The sequence below is a fragment of the Salvelinus sp. IW2-2015 genome, unplaced genomic scaffold, assembly GCF_002910315.2.
Source record: "Salvelinus sp. IW2-2015 unplaced genomic scaffold, ASM291031v2 Un_scaffold1601, whole genome shotgun sequence".
NCBI classification, from domain to species: domain Eukaryota; kingdom Metazoa; phylum Chordata; class Actinopteri; order Salmoniformes; family Salmonidae; genus Salvelinus; species Salvelinus sp. IW2-2015.
Genome location: NW_019943023.1, coordinates 74,256 through 94,255, shown reverse-complemented (window position 1 = coordinate 94,255; position 20,000 = coordinate 74,256). Strand labels below are relative to the sequence as shown.

Sequence of the window (20,000 nt, the reverse complement as noted above, 5' to 3'; positions counted from 1 at the left end):
TATACTCTCAATCATTGGTTATAAATGGTGAATAATACGCATTTTTAGAATTAGGCAAGTCCACATAAGCCTCTTATCTTGCAATATAGTAAGCGTGCTGCTTTTTCACTCAAATGCACATCAACAGAACATTGCATAAATATTATAATTGCAGCTAGAAGACAAAAGCACAAATAGCAGCCAACTGGCTTCTTGGATGCTTCGGTTCTTTAGCGTTTTCTCGGTTCTGGCGGAGGGTAGGTTGTCTTGGCGCGTGCGCACTTCTGTCTCTCCCTCTATCCTCCTGACCTCCTCCCGGTTTCTCTTCTCTGCGGCGCAACTTGGTCCCCCTCCAATTGAACAACTACACACCCATATTACAGCCAYACACACACATACTACACACATGAGGGATGGCCGTCGCTGTCTTCGGAAAGATTCTAATCGGCATTTACGTGGAAATCAAACGGAGTGATGGTAAGACAGAGATTTCCCCTTGTCGACCGCTAGCTAGCTAGCTGGGTGAAGATGCATTTTTCATTGAGGCGCTGTCGCGTTAGCTACATCATCTTTGTTGCTTCCAGGCAGCGCCTAGGCAGGCAGGATGCTGAGTTGGATAACTAGCGTAGCAATGGCATGGAGATCTGTGCTCGGCGCTACTGCCATGTCCCTGTCTGACATAGCATCACAGTCTGACATAGCGTCCCTGTCTGACATAGCGGCTGTCAATCAAATTGGTTATTACCTTAATGACGTAGCCTTTAGTGGATGAGGCTAGCCGGCTAGCTAGTAGCAGGGAGGATGCATCCACCTGTGCGGTTATAGGCCGTGCTGGCTGGCTGGCAATGATACTTCATTCATCCGCTATAGCATTTAGCTAACAGGCAAAGTGGGAATAGTCACAGTAGACTGTTCAGCTCTAGCATGCATGCGCTTGTCATTACAGTAGYTTACACTCTCATTGAACAAATATCGGGTGATCATATTGATTTCATTGCTTTGTGATTAGATTACAATGGCCTATCAGATCCACTTCATTGCCTGGGTGTGAGATTATGGGGTGATATGGTGTATGGTGAATACATCTAAGAGCATTTCCAGAATGATGATGATGATGACTTGTGACTGTTGTCTTTGCTCGGATCTGTGCTAGTAGTAGACAAATGTAATCAAACATCAGGACCACGCCCATTGCGCATAGTAGCCTAGTATTGTAGCTGGCAGTAGCCACTGACTATAGCCTACTAGCTACTACTTTATAAAGTAGGGCTTGCTAGTCTAAAGTGAATAGTATTTGGTTGCTATTTATTTAATTCCCGCCTGTTCTTGCTCTGGGGAAGGACTAGTCAAATACATGCTCTGTTAGTGTTTCAGCAGCAATGAGTATGTCTTGATTGTTTTATTATCTGCAACTGTATGACTATTTCTTATCAAGCAACTGTATGTGACTGTATTTTTGTATGTTTGTTGTAATTTGGACTCATCGCAAAGAGAAGAGCTGTAGCTGTTTAGAATGAGACATTATGGAAACAAACCATTTTGCATGTACAGTAACATAACGAAAGGCAAACAATCTAATGTAGACATGCATAAAAGCTTTTGACAACCAATCAGATCCAGGGCTATTGACACATCGGTCACTGAAGGCCCCTTGCCCATCCTGGCAGATTCTGGCTGGTCTCATCATCCTCTTTGGTCAGTGTGATCTAATGTATTTTGGTCATGGCTGCATTTCAATAGTCAAGAGTCTACAACTGTTTTCTCTCGTCTATGGCAGCCAGGACRAATTCATCATGACGTGGTCACATGGCTGAATGAAGATTTTATGGTTCTGTAGACTGTAGTAGTCTACAATACAGATGTTATCTATATGTTTATAACATGTATCTTGCAGGTCGAATCCACCAGGCCATGGTGACATCACTGAATGAAGACAACGAGAGTGTCACGGTGGAGTGGATAGAGAATGGCGACACGAAAGGGAAAGAGGTACTATCAGCTTGTATCAGAAAGAGGATTTACTGCAAATCAGCTTTACTATAGATGCCCTTAAAGTGGAACTGACAACGTTTTAACTACTTTGTAGATATGAAACAAACAGACAATCGTAATACACTACATATACAAAGTATGCGGACACCTCTTCAAATGAGTAGATTCGGCCACACCTATTGTTGACAGGTGTATAAAATCGAGCACACAGCCATGCAATCTCTATAGACAAACATTGGCAATAGAATGGCTTTACTGAAGAGCGCAGTGACTTTCGACATGGCACCGTCATAGGATGCCACCTTTTCAACAAGTCAGTTTGTCAAATTTCTGCCCTGCTAGAGCTTTCCAGGTCAACTGTAAATGCTGTTATTGTGAAATGGAAAAGTCTAGGAGCAACAACGGCTCAGCCGCGATGTGGTAGACCACACAAGCTCACAGAACAGGACCGCCAAGTGAAAATCATCTGTCCTCGGTTGCAACACTCACTACAGAGTTCCAAACTGCCTCTGGAAGCAACGTCAGCACAATAACTGTTCGTCGGGTGCTTCATGAAGTGGGTTTCCATGGTCGAGCAACCGCACACAACCCTAAGATTACCATGCGCAATGCTAAGCGTCGGTTGGAGGGGTGTAAAGCTCGCCACCATTGGACTGTGGAGCAGTGGAAACGTTTCACCGTCTGGCAGTCCAAAGGACTAATCTGGTTTTGGCGAATGCCAGGAGAACGCTACCTGCCGAATGCACAGTGCCAACTGTAAAGTTTGGGGGATGACGAATAATGGTCTGGTGCAGTTTTTCATGGTTTGGGCTCCTTAGTTCCAGTGAAGGGAAATATTAATGCTACAGCATACAATGACATTCAAGAGTATCTATTTATGTAGCAAGCTAAAAATGCGGAGCCTAACGTTTACTAAGTAGCTAGCTGCTAGGAGGATGTCATGTCAAGTCATTGAAGGAGTGGGTGAGTGACTGACGTTTTCGCCTCATATCGTTTTTCGGTGGCTACACAGCTAGAGATGCAGGTGTCATTTGGTTAGCTAGCAAGAACTTGAACGACTTATTCAGTTAATTAACATATCTTGCATTCACAAGTTAACTCTGGCTATCTACTCCGATTTCAGAGCACTCTCGTCCGAGTGTGCCAGAGCGTAGAGTAACTGATGAATTTACGAATGCGCACAAAACACCGGGTGAATGTTAATTTTTAAATTTTTTATTTAACCTTTATTTAGCTAGTCAAGTCAATATGACTGGCACGTCGTTCATACTAGGCAAGTCAATATGTCAGTAAATATAGGCACAAAAACAAATAGTTAGTCACAAACGCTCTAGACTAACAAATAGTTAGTCACAAACGCTCTAGAATTTGTAAACAGCCTAGATAAACAGCTCTGCTAGGGCAAGTAAAATGGTCAGTGAGGTGTTCTTTCATTTGTGCCTGGAAGTAGCTAGCTAGTAAGCTAACCAACTGTAGCCAGTTTGCTTGGGTGCTTGGTTGCAGGAAAGCTGCAGAAGGATGAGTAGGCGCGTTTATCAGTGCAATTTCGTTTATCAGTGCAATTTTGACGGCTAACAAGCTAAACATGTTTGAAAGGGTTTATCTATGTTCCTTCGTTAGATTTTAGCTCATCTTGCTCTGGCTAGCATTAGTTGTTGATCTTGTTGATGTGCATAACTGAGGCGAGAGAGCCTACATTTTCATGGTTTGATCAATAAGACTGTAACGTTCCCAAATGTAAGAGGACTCCCGTGGTATTGACATAATTATTTGCAGGCCTGTGTGGCAAATGGCTTGTTTGCATAGCATAAAGGCCTACTGTAGCTCTGGTTGGCTATGGTGCACCCATCTGCCTAGACTCCAGTCCTGTACGAGACAGATGTTTTATTTACTGCAGTGTCTAAATGCACGGCCGCTTTCCCACTCTATACTGCTAGAGAATTTTCACAAATGCCTTAGTATACGGAATGCCCAAACATTTTAAGAATGACCATAATATGACCATGTCATATTATTCCTAGGGGTGTATACGAACAGATTTGAATAAGATTTCATGTTGTTAAAATGCTGTCAGTTCCACGTTAAGTAGTGTGCTTTAGTGTGTGTGTGTCTTGCGATAGACATCATAACACTTTAGATAGGTGAACTGATGGAATCATAGAAATAAAATGATTTATATTAAGAAGCAAAGTGGAAAGCAGCGTTGTCTTGTTTGGAACAATCTGTTGACTGCATTTGACAGAACATCATGTAAACTTACACTGAGTATACAAACATTAAGAATACCTGCTCTTTCCATGACATAGACTGGCCAGGTGAATCCAGGTGAAAGCTATGATCCGTTAGTGATGTCCCTTATTAAATCCACTTCAATCAGTGTAGATGAAGGGGAGAAGATGGGTTAAATATGTTTTTTTAAAGCCTTGAGACATGGATTGTGTTTGTGTGCCTTTCAGAGGGTGAAAGGGCAAGACAAAACAATGTAAGTGTCTTTGAACAGGATATGGTAGTAGGTGCCAGGCGCACCAGTTAGTGTCAAGAACTGCACAGCTACTGGGTTTTTCATGCTCAACAGTTCCCGTGTGTATTAAGAATGGACCACCATCCATTGGACATCCAGCCAACTTGGCAAAACTGTGGGAAGCATTGGCGTCAACATGGGCCAGCGTCCCTGTGGAACGCTTTCGACACCTTGTAGAGCCCATGCACCGACTAATTGAGGTTGTTCTGAGGGCAACTCAATAGTAGGAAGGTGTTCCTAATGTTTGGTATACTTACTGTGATTCCTACAGCAAGGAGGAACTGCGCTGCTTGATTGACAGGGGCTGGGCTTTTGTGTGGGAAGCAGCCTCAAGAGGACAGAGGGAGAGAGAGAGACAACAAACAGAGTAAACTATAAAAACGGACATTACACGCTGCTGTGTGGCTCTCTTGCGATATGGACATTGCACATGTCAATATTTAGATTCCGATGTGAATTAGATTAATTGTGCAGCCCTTGTGTGTGTGCGCGTGAGCGAGCTCCTTCACACATGTCTTTTTTAAAACATGGTAGCCTATTTCTCTTCTTAAATGTCACTGGTTAATCAACCTCACTGCACATGAAGCAAAAAAGTGTGACTTTCTCGTCTTCGAGATTACTTTATTAGTCCATACAAGACAAACATTTGTCTTCAGCTTTTTTTCACCCAACACCACCAATACAGTGGGGTCTGGAATTATTGGATTCCTTGATAAAGATGAGCAAAAAATACTGTATAAAATAAATAATACAAATACTGAGCTTTTTACAACGGGTGGTTTGGAATTCCCATTGTTAGAGTCTTAAAAAGTGCCATTGTTTATGTCGTTACCCTAGCAACGCACTACTACCACTACGTCTACTACTTGCCTTACCATTATTGGATACCTTGATAAAGATTAGCAAAAAATACAGTATAAAATAGTACTGAGCTAGGCCTATATTGTATGCAAAAAAAAACATAGGTGTCAAAATGACTGGATCCCCTGTTTTCAGTACTCCAGCACCCTCCCCTTGCGAGGATGACGACAATGAGCCTGTTTCTAAAATGTTTTATGAGGAGAACACATTGGGAGGGATCTTAGACCATTCCTCCATACAGAATCTTTCCAGATCTTTTATATCCTTTGTCTGCGCTTATGAACTGCCCTCTTGAATTCAAACCACAGGTTTTCAAGTCCAGAGACTGAGATGGCCATTTCAAAATGTTGATTGTGTGGTCAATTAACTATTTCTTTGTGGATTTTAATGTGTGATTGGGGTAGGGTTGCAAAGGGTCGGAAACTTTTCGGTAAATTTCCATAATTTTCCCAGACATTTTCCATGGGAAGTTAATTTGGGGAATTTTGCTTAAATTCATCAAAAAAGTTAGCTTATAACACTGAATCTTTTTTGTGGGATACACATAAGGCAATTCTAGGTCTTGTGGCATATTTTGGTTAAACTACCCCCAATTCAATGGAATTGCAACCCTCTGCATGCACAGTGCATTCTTCCATCACATGTACAGCTGATTCTAAAGATCTTGCACACTAATGAGATGCTATTGAGCCCACTCTACTACACTGTCTGAGCCAAGGACTACATGCTTTCTGGTAAGTTTTGATTACAATACTGGGTGGGGTGAATATATGTTATATGACATACATGATTTTTTGTTAACTAGTAAATAGTAGCATACAGCAAAGGGTGTTTAAATCATTTCTAACTTGTTACAATTTCTGCCAGTTAGTTTTTGCTACCATGTGGGTTTTAGCTCGCTTGAGCCTACTAACTGAGGAATGTTAATTCACCTGTTTCCATACATGTTTCTTTTTAATAAATTTATCTTACAAAGGAGTTGTTTAATCGAACTGCTTAACTATTTATCTTTACATGGAATTGTACTCATTCTTTTCTAATCTTTACAGGAAAATGCCACGGGCACTATCTGATGTGTGGAGACATTTCACTGCAGCTAATGTAGAAGGAATAGCTGTGTACATTTGCAAATACTGTACCAAATCATATGTGAAGACTGCAACAAAGATGCAGAATCATTTGGCCAAGTGCATAAAGTTTCTTCAGCGCTGTCAAAAAGCAATCTCAGACAAAAGTCCCTCTACTTCTATTCAAGGTGAAAATGATGAATCAGACACCTTATCGATAGCAACAGCTCATGGTCCTCCTGGAATCAGAAGTTTTTTTGACTCAATGGAGGAACGTGTCAGAGAAATGCTGATGAATGTCTTGCTCGAGCTGTGTTTGCAACTGGTTTACCTCTGATGCTCACAGGCAATGTGTATTGGAAGAGATTTCTGAATGTTCTTTGCCCAGCATACACCTCTCCAACCAGACATGCTTTATATACTCATTTTCTGGATGCAGAGTTCAACAGAGTTCAACTGAAGGTCAAGCAAATCATAGAGAAAGCAGACTATATTGCAATCATCTCTATGGGTGGTCGAATGTTCTCTCAACCAGTATTCTACAAGAGCACAGACACAAGGGACAACAGACACACCGGTCTCTACATTGCAGATGAGCTGAAGGCAGTCATCAATGACCTTGGACCACAGAAGGTATTTGAACTGGTGACAGACAATGCTGCGAACATGAAGGCTGCTTGGTCTAAAGTGGAGGAGTCCTACGCTCACACCACACTCATTGGCTGTTCTGCTCATGCATTGAATCTGCTCCTCAAGGACATCATGGCACTGAAACAATGGATACACTCTACAAGAGAGCCAAGGAAATGGTTATGTATGAAAGGGTCATCAAGTTGTAGCAGCAATCTACCTCACCAAGCAAAGTGAGAAGAATAAGAGCAACACATTGAAGCTGCCCAGCAACATCCTTTGGGGTGGTGTTGTCATCATGTTTGACAGCCTCCTGGAGGGGAAGGAGTCTCTCCAAGAAATGGCCATATCACAGTCTGCCGATATGGACAGCCCCGTCAAGAGGATCCTCCTGGATGATGTATTTTGGGAGAGAGTGGTAAGCAGCCTGAAACTCCTGAAACCTATAGCAGTAGCCATTGCACGGATTGAGGGAGACGATGCCATCCTGTCTGATGTTCAGACTCTGCTTGCAGATGTAAAAGAAAAAATGAATACTGCCCTGCCCAATTCACTATTGCTCCAAGCAGAGGAAACTGCAGTTCTGAACATCAAAAAGCATGAAGACGTCTGCCTGAAGCTCATACATGCCGCAGCGTACATGTTGGACCCCAGGTATGGTGACGAGCATCCTGTCTGGTGCAGAGATCAACCAGGCCTTTGGTGTCATCACTACTGTGTCTCGCCACCTTGGCCTGGATGAAGGCAAGGTTCTTGGCAGTCTGGCGAAGTACTCTTCCAAACAAGGGCTTTGGGATGGAGATGCAATATGGCAGTCGTGCCAACATATCTCATCAGCCACCTGGTGGAAGGGACTTTGTGGATCTGAGGCTCTTTCCCCTGTTGCCTCCATCATCCTCCAAATCCCACCAACGTCAGCCGTGTCAGAGCGCAACTGGTCCTTGTTTGGGAACACACACCAAAGTACGCAACAGGCTGACCAATACAAGGGTTGAAAAATCGGTGGCCATCCGGGCAAATTTGAGGCTTTTTGAGCCTGACAACAAGCCATCCTCAACAAGGTTGGAAAGTGACCGTGAAGATGAGGCCTCAGAGTCTGATGGTCAAGGAGGTGGACATTGAGGAGGTCCAGGGAGAAGACATGGAAGCCTGAGAGGAAGACAACCAAAGCTTTAGTTTCTAGACGATCATTTTACAGATGTATGTTGAAAATGTTTTTGGAAGATGCGATGGCTCATTGGGGATCATTCAATATTCCCTTTATTTTGTTGTTCAGTGAAATCATCCCATGTGAAGAGTCAACTCATTTCATTAAAGTTAAATTCGTAACTAAATCGTTTTTTTTATTTCTATTGGAAGGATTTAATCATTTGCAATTATGTCTACTTATGATAAGGTAAAATGTTTATATTTCTGTCTCCATATGATATGGTAAATATATCCAATACAAAAAACATCTACATTTAAATGGTATTAATATGAATTTGCATATATTTCCGTTAATTCCCATATATTTCCGTTAATTCCCATATATTCCCGTTAATTCCCATATATTCCTGTTAATTCCAACGGAAGGTTTCCACCTCTGAATATTCCCCAAATGTGCAACCCTAGCTTGGGGTTATTGTCTTGCTGGAAGATCCACTTGCGGCCAAGTTTCAGCCTCCTGGGCGAGGCAACCAGGTTTTTGGCTAAAATGTCCTGGTACTTGGTAAAGTCCATAATGCCGTTGACCTTAATAAGGGCCCTAGGACCAGTGGAAGCAAACATCCCCATAACATCAAAGTTCCACCACCATATTTTACATTAAGGAGGTATTTTCTACATGTGTGTAGCAGTGTGGCAAATAAAAAGATTTCAACGAGCAGACCGTCAGTTGTGGCAGCGTCCTAATTAAAATTACACAACGCAGAACGAACCACGCTACATGTGCATTATTCTTTAAAAGGCTAAACCCACCACTGTTTGTGGCCAAAGACCCTCTATTTTCGTGTCATATGACCATAGCACCGGTTCCAATCCCAGTACCAATGCCGTTTAGCAAAGTCCAGGCAGTGCTATTGTCAGATGACATGAAAATATAGGTCTTTGGCCACGTACACTAATGGTGAGTTTGGCCTTAGAAAGAACAATGCATATGCAGAACATAGCTCATCCCTACTGTTAAATATGGTTAAGGTGGTGGATCTTTGATGTTATGGGGCTGTTTTGCTTACACTGGTCCTGGGGCCCTTGTTAATGTCAACAACATCATGAACTTTACCAGGTACCAGGACATTTTAGCCAAAAACCTGGTTGCCTCTGCCCAGTGGTGTAGTTTGAGAAACAGACGCCTCACAAGTCCTCAACTGGCAGCTTCATTAAATAGTACCCGCAAAACACCAGTCTCAACGCCAAGAGTGAAGAGRCGACTCCGGGATGCTGGCCTTCTAGGCAGAGTTGCAAAGAAAAAGCCATTTCTCAGACTGGCCAATCAAAATAAAAGATTAAGATGGAAAAAAGAACACAGACACTGGACAGAGGAACTCTGCCTAGAAGGCCAGCATCCCGGAGTAGTCTCTTCACTCTTGACGTTGAGACTGGTGTTTTGCGGGTACTATTTAATGAAGCTGCCATAAGCGCAGACAAAGGATATCAAGGATCTGGAAAGATTATGTATGGAGGAATGGTCTAAGATCCCTCCCAATGTGTTCTCCAATCTCATAAAACATTTTAGAAAAAGGCTCATTGTCATTATCCTCACAAGGGGAGGGTGCTGGAGTATTGAAAACAGGGAATCCAATCATTTTACCACTATCAGATTTTTGGGGAATTACTTGTTAAACAAAATCTCTTTCTCTTGGCTCCGGTTCCTGGTCCACTTGCTCTTCTTCTTGTTTCATTTCTTTCATATCCTCCTCCTCTTCTTGTTGGCACCATTCTTCAAATGTAAAAATAAATAAATATCCAAAGTTACTTTTAAATCATCCATGAGGAGTTACTGCTGGTATTAGTAGTAGTAGTACGTTGCTAGGTAACGATGTAAACAATGGCACTTTTTATGAATGTACTGGCCATGTGTGTTGCCTAGTATGTCATGGGCAGGATAGGCTCTAACAATGGGAATTCCAAACCATCCATTGTAAAAAGCTCAGTATTTGTATTATTTATTTTATACAGTATTTTTTGCTCATCTTTATCAAGGGATCCAATAAGTCCAGACCCCACTGTATATACATACAAACACGCATTAGGTTGGAGAGGCTGGAACAGAGTTTTAACATGTTGTACTCTCTCCCCATGCAGATAGACCTGGAGAGCATCTTTGCTCTGAACCCAGATGTGGCTCCTGAAGAGGAGGTAGTACAGAGTCCTGAAACCCCTCCTCCTGCTTCCTCCATCTCCTCCGCTGCTAAACAAATCAAGCCACCCAAGGTCATTCAATTATAATGTCCTATACTGTGGCCAATAGCCATATGTCTGTACAGGTGGAGGCTGCTGAGGGGAGGACGGCTCATAATAATGGCTGGTACGGCGCAAATGGAATGGCATCATGGAAACCATGTGTTTGTATTTGATACCATTCCACTAATTCCGCTCCAGCCATTACCACAAGGCCGTTCTCCCCAATTAAGGTGCCACCAACCTCCTGTGGCTGTATAGTATAGTTTTAAGTATAGCATTTGCCACATCTGGTTCTTTAAGTTCATATTGTATTCATTTGTCTCTTGTAGAACCGACGAACAATAGCGCCCCCCAAGACTGAAACCCCAGCAAACAGAGGTAAGAAAGCTTCAACAGAACATTGATCTCCAAGATTCCTCGTGTTCCACAGTCTGTACACAATGTAACACTGGATTCAACCAGGCTGCTACATAACATCCTACTGACCAACTTTTACCATGAAAGTAATGATAGTAGATCTCTATTTGAAGATTTTATTTCCAAAATGCTATAATCACCAGTTTTTCATATTTGTGTTTTTTCAACAGTAATGATTGGTAATGAGTACCTTCATGTGTGTGTAAAATATTGCTGTTCTCAGATTTTTCATTCATAGATTTTAAATGTGAATTATATTTTTTTATATATTTTTAGCAAAATGCTATATATCCATTGTTTATCTATAATGGAATGATGGTATCCTGTATATTTGACTGTGATATGTGGTTAGCCATCTTAAGATGAATGCACTGGGTATGGATATACACTACCGATCAAAAGTTTTAGATCAAGGGTTTTTCTTTATTTTTACTATTTTCTACATTGTAGAATACTAGTGAAGACATCAAAACTATGAAATAACACATATGGAATCATGTAGTAACCAAAAAAGTGTTAAGCAAATCAAAATATATTTGAGATTCTTCAAATAGCCACCTTTTTTCTTGATGACAGCTTTGCACACTCTTGGCATTCTCTCAACCAGCTTCACCTGTAATGCTTTTCCAACAGTCTTGAAGGAGTTCCCACATATGCTGAGCACTTGTTGGACACTTTTCCTTCACTCTGCGGTCCGACTCATCCCAAAACATCTCAATTTGGTTGAGGTCGGGGGATTGTGGAGGTCAGGTCCTCTGATGCAACACTCCATCACTCTCCTTCTTAGTAAAATAGCCCTTACACCGCCTGGAGGTGTGTTTGATCATTGTCTTGTTGAAAAATAAATGATAGTCCCACTAAGCCCAAACCAGATGGGATGGTGTATCGCTGCAGAATGTGGTGGTAGCCATGCTGGTTAAATATGCCTTGAATTCTAAATATATCACCAACAGTGTCACCAGCAAAGCATCCCCACACCATAACACCTCCTCCTCTATGCTTTACGGTGGGAAATACACAAAGACATGTCTCACAAAGACACGGCGGTTGGAACCAAAAATCTCCAATTTGGACTCCAGACCAAAGGACCTATTTCCACCGGTCTAATGTCCATTGCTCATGTTTCTTGGCCCAAGCAAGTCTCTTCTTCTTATTGGTGTCCTTTAGTAGTGGATTCTTTGCAGCAATTCGACCATGAAGGCCTGATTCACAGTCTCCTCTGAACAGTTGATGTTGAGATGTGTCTGTTACTTGAACTCTGTGAACCATTTATTTGGGCTGCAATTTCTCAGGCTGGTAACTCTAATGAACTTATCCTCTGCAGCAGAGGTAACTCTGGGTCTTCCTTTCCTGTCGAGGTCCTCATGAGAGCCAGTGTCATCACAGCGCTTGATGTGTGTTATTTCTTACATTGTTACCCCAGGAAATCTTCAGTTTTATTACATACAGTCGGGAGGAACTATTGGATATAAGAGCAACGTCAACTCACCAACATTACGACCAGGAATACGACTTTCCTGAAGCGGATCCTCTGTTTGGTCCACCACCCAGGACAATGGATCGGATCCCAGCCGGCGACCCAAAACAACAGCGCCGCAGAAGGTCTTCTGGTCAGGCTCCGTAGACGGGCACATCGCGCACCACTCCCGAGCATACTACTCGCCAATGTCCAGTCTCTTGACAACAAGGTAGACGAAATCCGAGCAAGGGTTGCCTTCCAGAGAGACATCAGAGATCTTAACGTTCTTTGTTTCACGGAAACATGGCTCACTCGGGATACGTTATCAGAGTCGGTACAGCCACCTGGTTTCTTCACGCATCTCGCTGACAGAAACAAACATCTCTCTGGTAAGAAGAAGGGCGGGGGTGTATGCCTTATGATTACGAGACGTGGTGTGATCATAACAACATACAGGAACTCAAGTCCTTTTGTTCACCTGACCTAGAATTCCTTACAATCAAATGCAGAGCGCATTATCTACCAAGAGAATTCTCTTCGATCATAATCACAGTCGTGCATATCCCCCCCAAGCACACATCGACGGCCCTGAAAGAACTTCATTTGACTCTATGTAAACTGGAAACCTCATATCCTGAGGCTACATTTATTGTAGCTGGGTATTTTAACAAGGCTACTCTGAAAACAAGGCTCCCTAAATTTTATCAGCATATCGAATGCGCATCCCGGGCTAGCAAAACCCTGGATCATTGTTATTCTAACTTCCGCGACGCATACAAAGCCCTTCCCCGCACTCCTTTCAGAAAATCTGACCACGACTCCATTTTGTTGCTTCCAGCCTATAGACAGAAACTAAAACAGGAAGCGCCCGTGCTCAGGTCTGTTCAACGCTGGTCCGACCAATCGGATTCCACGCTTCAAGATTGCTTCGATCACGTGGACTGGGATATGTTCCGCATAGCATCGGACAATAACATTGATGAATACACTGATTCGGTGAGCGAGTTTATTAGCAAGTGCATCGATGATGTTGTACCCACTGCGTCAATTAAAACCTTCCCCAACCAGAAACCGTGGATTGATGGCAGCATTCGCGCAAAACTGAAAGCGCGAACCACTGCTTTTAATCATGGCAAGGTATCCGGAAACATGACCAAATATAAACAGTGTAGCTATTCCCTCCACAAGTCAATCAAACAAGCTAAGCGTCAGTATAGAGATAAAGTAGTCGCACTTCAACAGCTCAGACACGAGAGGTATGTGGCAGAGTCTACAGTCAATCACGGACTACAAAAGGAAACCCAGCCCCGTCGCGGACCACGGTGTCTTGCTCCCAGACAAACTAAACAACTTCTTTGCTCGCTTTGAGGACAATACAGTGCCACTGACACGGCCCGCTACCAAAACCTGCGGGTTCTCCTTCACTGCAGCTAACGTGAGTAAAACATTTAAACGTGTTAAACCTCGCAAGGCTGCCGGCCCAGACGGCATCACCAGCCACGTCCTCAGAGCATGCGCAGACCAGCTGGCTGGTGTGTTTACGGACATATTCAATCAATCCTTATCCCAGTCTGCTGTTCCCACATGCTTCAAGAGGGCCACCATTGTTCCTGTTCCCAAGAAAGCTAAGGTAACTGAGCTAAATGACTATCGCCCCGTAGCACTCACTTCCGTATTCATGAAGTGCTTTGAGAGACTAGTCAAGGACCATATCACCTCCACCGTACCTGACACCCTAGAAGCCCACTCCAATTGCTTACCGCCCCAATAGGTCCACAACGAACGCAATCGCAATCACACTGCACCCTGCCCTAACCCATCTGGACAAGAGGAAACCTATGTAAGAATGCTGTTCATCGACTACAGCTCAGCATTTAACACCATAGTACCCTCCAAAACTCGTCATTAAGCTCGAGACCCTGGGTCTCGACCCCGCCCTGTGCAACTGGGTCCTGGACTTCCTAACGGGCCGCCCCCAGGTGGTGAGGGTAGGAAACAAAAACATCTCCACCCCGCTGATCCTCAACATTTGGCGAGCCCCACAAGGGTGCGGTCTCACCTCTCCTGTACTCCCTGTTCACCATGACTTGCGTGTCCATGCCAGCCTCCAACTCAATCATCAAGTTTGCAGACAACACTACAGTGGTAGGCTTGATTACCAACAACGACGAGACGGCCTACAGGGAGGAGGTGAGCCCTTGGAGTGTGGTGTCAGGAAAATAATATCACACTCAATGTAAACAAAGCAAAGGAGATGATCTGGACTTCAGGAAACAGCAGAGGGAGCAGCCCCCTATCCACATCGACGGACAGTAGTGGAGAAGGTGGAAAGTTTTAAGTTCCTCGGCGTACACATCACGGACAAACTGAAATGGTCCACCCACACAGACAGCGTGGTGAAGAAGGCGCAGCAGCGCCCTCTTAAACCTCAGGAGGCTGAAGAAATTTGGCTTGTCACCAAGACACTCACAAACTTTTACAGATGCACAATCGAGAGCATCCTGTCGGATTCACCGGTTGGTACGGCAACTGCTCCGCCCACAACCGTAAGGCTCTCCAGAGGGTAGTGAGGTCTGCACAACGCATCACCGGGGCAAACTACCTGCCCTCCAGGACACCTACACCACCCGAATGTCACAGGAAGGCCAAAACGATCATCAAGGACATCAACCACCCGAGCCACTGCCTGTTCACCCCGCTAATCATCCAGAAGGCGAGGTCAGTACAGGTGCATAAAAGCAGGGACCGAGAGACTGAAAAACAGCTTCATACTCAAGGTCATCAGACTGTTAACTCTCTAGGGTATGTGGGACGGTAGCGTCTCACCTCGTCAACAGCCAGTGAAAACTGCAGGGCGCCCAAATTCAAAACAACAGAAATCCCGTAATTAAAATTCCTCAAACTACAAGTATTTTACACAATTTTAAAGATAACTTGTAAATCCAGCCACAGTGTCCGATTTCAAAAAGGCTTTACGACGAAAGCACACCAAACGATTATGTTAGATCAGAGCCAAGTCACAGAAAAACAGCCATTTTTCCAGCCAAAAGAGAGAGTCACAAAAAGCAGAAATAGAGATAAAATGAAATCTTCATCAGATGACACTCATAGGACTTCATGTTAGACAATACATGTAGTGTTTTTTCGGTAAATTCCTATTTATATCCAAAAAATCTGAGGTTACATTGGTGCGTTATGTTCAGTAGTTCCAAAACATCCGGTGATTTTGCAGAGAGCCACATCAATTTACAGAAATACTCATAATAAACATTGCTAAAAGATACAACTGTTATGCATGGAATTTTAGATCCACTTCTCCTTAATGCAACCGCTGTGTCAGATTTCAAAAAAACTTTACGGAAAAAGCACACCATGCAATAATCTGAGTACGGCGCTCAGAGACCAACACAACCCAAAGAGATATCCGCCGTGTTGTGTAGTCAACAGATGTCAGAATAGCATTATAAATATTCACTTACCTTTGATGATCTTCATCAGAATGCACTCCCAGGACTCCCAGTTCCACAATAAATGTTTGTTTTGTTTGATGAAGTCCATAATTTATGTCCAAATAACTCCTTTTTGTTAGCTCGTTTAGCTCAGTAATCAAAATTCATGACGCGCGATCACTAGGTGCAGACGAAAAGTCAAAAAGTTCCGTTACAGTCCGTAGAAACATGTCAGACGATGTATAGAATCAATCTTTAGGATGTTTTTAACATAAATCTTCAATAATGTTCCAACCGGAGAATTCCTTTGTCTTCAGAAATGCAATGGAACGCAAGCTAACTCTCTCACATGAACGCGCATGGTCAGCTCGTGGCACTCTGGGAGAGACCTTACTCAATCCCCTCTCATTCGCCCCCCACTTCACAGTGGAAGCCTCAAACAAGGTTCTAAAGACTGTTGACATCTAGTGGAAGCCTTAGGAAGTGCAACATGACCCCATTTCCACTGTATCTTGGTTAAGCAAAAAGTTGAAAATCTACAAACCTCAGATTTCCCACTTCCTGGTTGGATTTTTTCTCAGGTTTTTGCCTGCCATATGAGTTCTGTTATACTCACAGACATCATTCAAACAGTTTTAGAAACTTCAGAGTGTTTTCTATCCAAATCTACTAATAATATGCATATCCTAGGATCGGGGCCTGAGTAGCAGGCAGTTTACTCTGGGCCCGCTTTTCATCCGGACGTGAAAATACTGCCCCCTACCCAAGAGAGGTTAAACAGCCATCACTAACTGAGTGGCTGCTGCCAACATACTGACTCATCTCTAGCCACTTTAACAATGAAAAATGTATGTAATAAATGTATCACTAGCCACTTTAAACAATGCCACTTTATATAATGTTCACATATCCTACATTACTCATCTCATATGTATATACTGTACTCTATACCATTCACTGCATCTTGCCTATGCCGTTCGGCCATCGTTCATTCATATATCTTTATGTACATATTCTTATTCATTCCTTTACACTTGTGTGTATAAGGTAGTTGTTGTGAAATTGTTAGATTACTTGTTAGATATTACTGCATGGTCGGAACTAGAAGCACAATCATTTCGCTACACTCACATCAACATCTGCTAACCATGTGTATGTGACCAATAAAATTTGATTTGATGGTTTTCGCGACTGCACTTGAAGAAACTTTCAAAGTTCTTGAAATTATCTGTATTGACTGACCTTCATGTCTTTAAGTAATGATGGACTGTTGTTTTTCTTTGCTTATTTGAGCTGTTCTTGTCATAATATGGACTTGGTCTTTTATCAAATAGGGCTATCTTATGTATACCCCCCCTACCTTCACAACTGATTGGCTCAAACGCATTAAGAAGGAAAGAAATTTCACCAAATTAACTTTTAACAAAGCACACCTGTTAATTGAAATGCATTCCATGTGACTACCTCCTGAAGCTGGTTCAGAGAATGCCAAGAGTGTGCAAAGCTGTTATCAAGGAAAAGGGTGGCTATTTGAATAATGTATTTTGATTTGTTTAACACTTTTTTTGGTTACTACATGATTCCAAATGTGTTATTTCATAGTTTTGATGTCTTCACTATTGTTCTACAATGTAGAAAATAGTAAAAATAAAGAAAAACCCTTGAATGAGTAAGTGTTATTTCACTTTGCAAATATTTCTGAAACTCTTAGTTTCTGTTTCAAAAGAAGCTGAAACTGTGAATACATGGGGGAAATAAAAAGCCCATCTGTGAATACATGGGGAAAATAGCCCTCAGGCACCGTGATATCTAGAGAGAGAGGCCATGATATCTGTAGACAGCAAGACAGAGAGCGAGAAAGACCATGATATCTTTAGCAACAGTCTAAATATACAAATAAACAGATGGAAAAGAGAGAGAGGGTCTGGGGAGAGATAGCTAACTTACTAATGGAAATGAGAGAGAGTGGAGAGAGAGCTAGCTTAGTAATGGAAAGGAGAGAGAGGGTCTGGGGAGTGATAGCTAGCTTGGTAATGGAAAGGGGAGAGAGTCTGGGGAGAGATAGCTAGCTTGGTAATGGAAAGGAGAGAGAGAGGGTCTGGGGAGAGATAGCTAGCTTGCTTTGGCTAATGGAAAGGAGAGAGAGAGGGTTGGGGAGAGATAGCCTAGCTTAAGTAATGGAAAGGAGAGAAGGTCTGAGGAGAGATAGCTAGCTTGTAATGGAAAGGAGAGAGGAGGGTCTGGGGAAGAGATAGCTAGCTTGGTAATGGAAAGGAGAGAGAGAGGGTCTGGGACAGAATAGCGCTAGCTTGGTAATGGAAGGAGAGAGAGAGGGTCTGGGGACAGATAGCTAGCTTAGTAATGAAAGAGAGAGATATGGTCTGGAGAGAGATAGCTAGCTTAGTAATGGAAAGAGAGAGAGTCTGGGGAGAGATCGAAAGCTAGCTTAGTAATGGAAAGAGAGAGAGGAGTCTGGGAGTGATAGCTAGCTGGTATGAAAGAGGAGAGGCTGATGTCAAGAGAATAGAGAATAGAGTGGAGGATGAGCTAGAAACAGTGAGTCTGAAAAAAGAAAAGGGACGAGATAGCTAGCTTAGTAATGGAAAGAGAGAGAAGAGGTCTGGGACAGTAGCTAGCTTAGTAATGGAAAGGAGAGATATGGCGGGAGGAGAGATAGCTAGCTTAGTAATGGAAATGAGAAGAAGGTCTGGGAGAGATAGCTAGCTTAGTAAGGAAATGAGAGAGAGGTCTGGGAGTGATAGCTAGCTTAGTAATGGAAAGGAGAGAGAGGGTCTGGGGAGAGATAGCTAGCTTAGTAATGGAAATGAGGAGAGAGGTCTGGGGAGTGATAGCTAGCTTAGTAATGGAAAAGAGAGAGAGAGTCTGGGAGTGATAACTAGCTAGTAATGGAAATGAGAGAGAGGTCTGGGAGATATAGCTAGCTTAGTAATGGAATGGAGAGAGAGGGTCTGGGAGTGGATAACTAGCTTAGTAATGGAAAAGAGATAATAACCTGTTGATGACACTGCAGATATGTGACAGTCATTACTCATATTTTGAATTTTAAAATACATACAATTAAACGAGATGAAAGCGTTGTGTCCAAAGATAATATGGGATGTACTCAATGTGCATTTACTAAACAATGTACTAACAATGACTAAACTGTATTGTGAATGATGTTGTGTGTTCTCCAACCGCAGCAGTGGGAGATACGCGAGCCAGACCCAGTCAAATACAGCACCAGCAAAGCCAACCAGAACCACCCCCACCTGTAGCACTCACAGCCCTACAAACACAGCAGATGACACTACAACAACAGCAGAACGGTAACACACACACACACACACACACACACACACACACACACACACACACACACACAACACACCACACACACACACACACACACACCACACACACACACACACACACACATACACATACACACACTCCAGCTTGGTATTGCTAAATAGTCCTGGTTATTGCTAAATACATTGCCATGCTAACAGCCAGTCGTTTTCATTTCCTATTATGTAAACCCTGGTTTCAGAGCCTCTGCTGTGTGTTGAGATGTGTTGTCCCCCTGGTGGGTTACGATGGGACACAAGACCAGTGATATAATGTTCCCAGGCAGAAAGACACAGATAGGCCTATTAGCCCAGCTGTACTGCTGGAAGAACAGAGAGGCAGCCAGAGAATAGCTCTCTCACTGAGCTATTGTAATCTCTCTATATATCCACTATCCTGGAGGGGTGGGCTTCACTTTTATTGCAATGTTATTGAATGTGTTGCTTAGCGCCTCATGCTTTTGATTCTTTGCTTGTCTTGTGCATTTGCCTCTAAAGAGCGTTGAAGTGTATTGAAAAAGGACAGACGTACCGTGGATCACTATTATACATGACTAGATTATTTTGATTATTGTCTTCCCTGAACGTTTTCAGCGCGGCGGAAAATCCAACTGTGTGAAGGAGGTGGAGAAAACTACAGGAGAAGAGAGAGAGGAGGAGCTACAACAACAGGAGCTGAAGAGAAGAAAGCACAGGCAGGGTCACACACACAAACACACACCGTCACCACACACAACCAACACACCACACACACACACACACACACACACACACACACACACACACACACACACACACACACACACACACACACACACACACACACACACACACACACACACACACACACACACACACACACACACACACACACACAACACACCTTTAACC

General features: G+C 43.0%; 1 pseudogene; it reads left to right on the top strand.

The window, feature by feature from the left end:
• Positions 1–266: 266 nt before the first annotated feature.
• The window catches only part of LOC112071384 (kinesin-like protein KIF2A), a 33,201-nt pseudogene continuing 13,467 nt past the window's right edge, over positions 267–20,000 (top strand).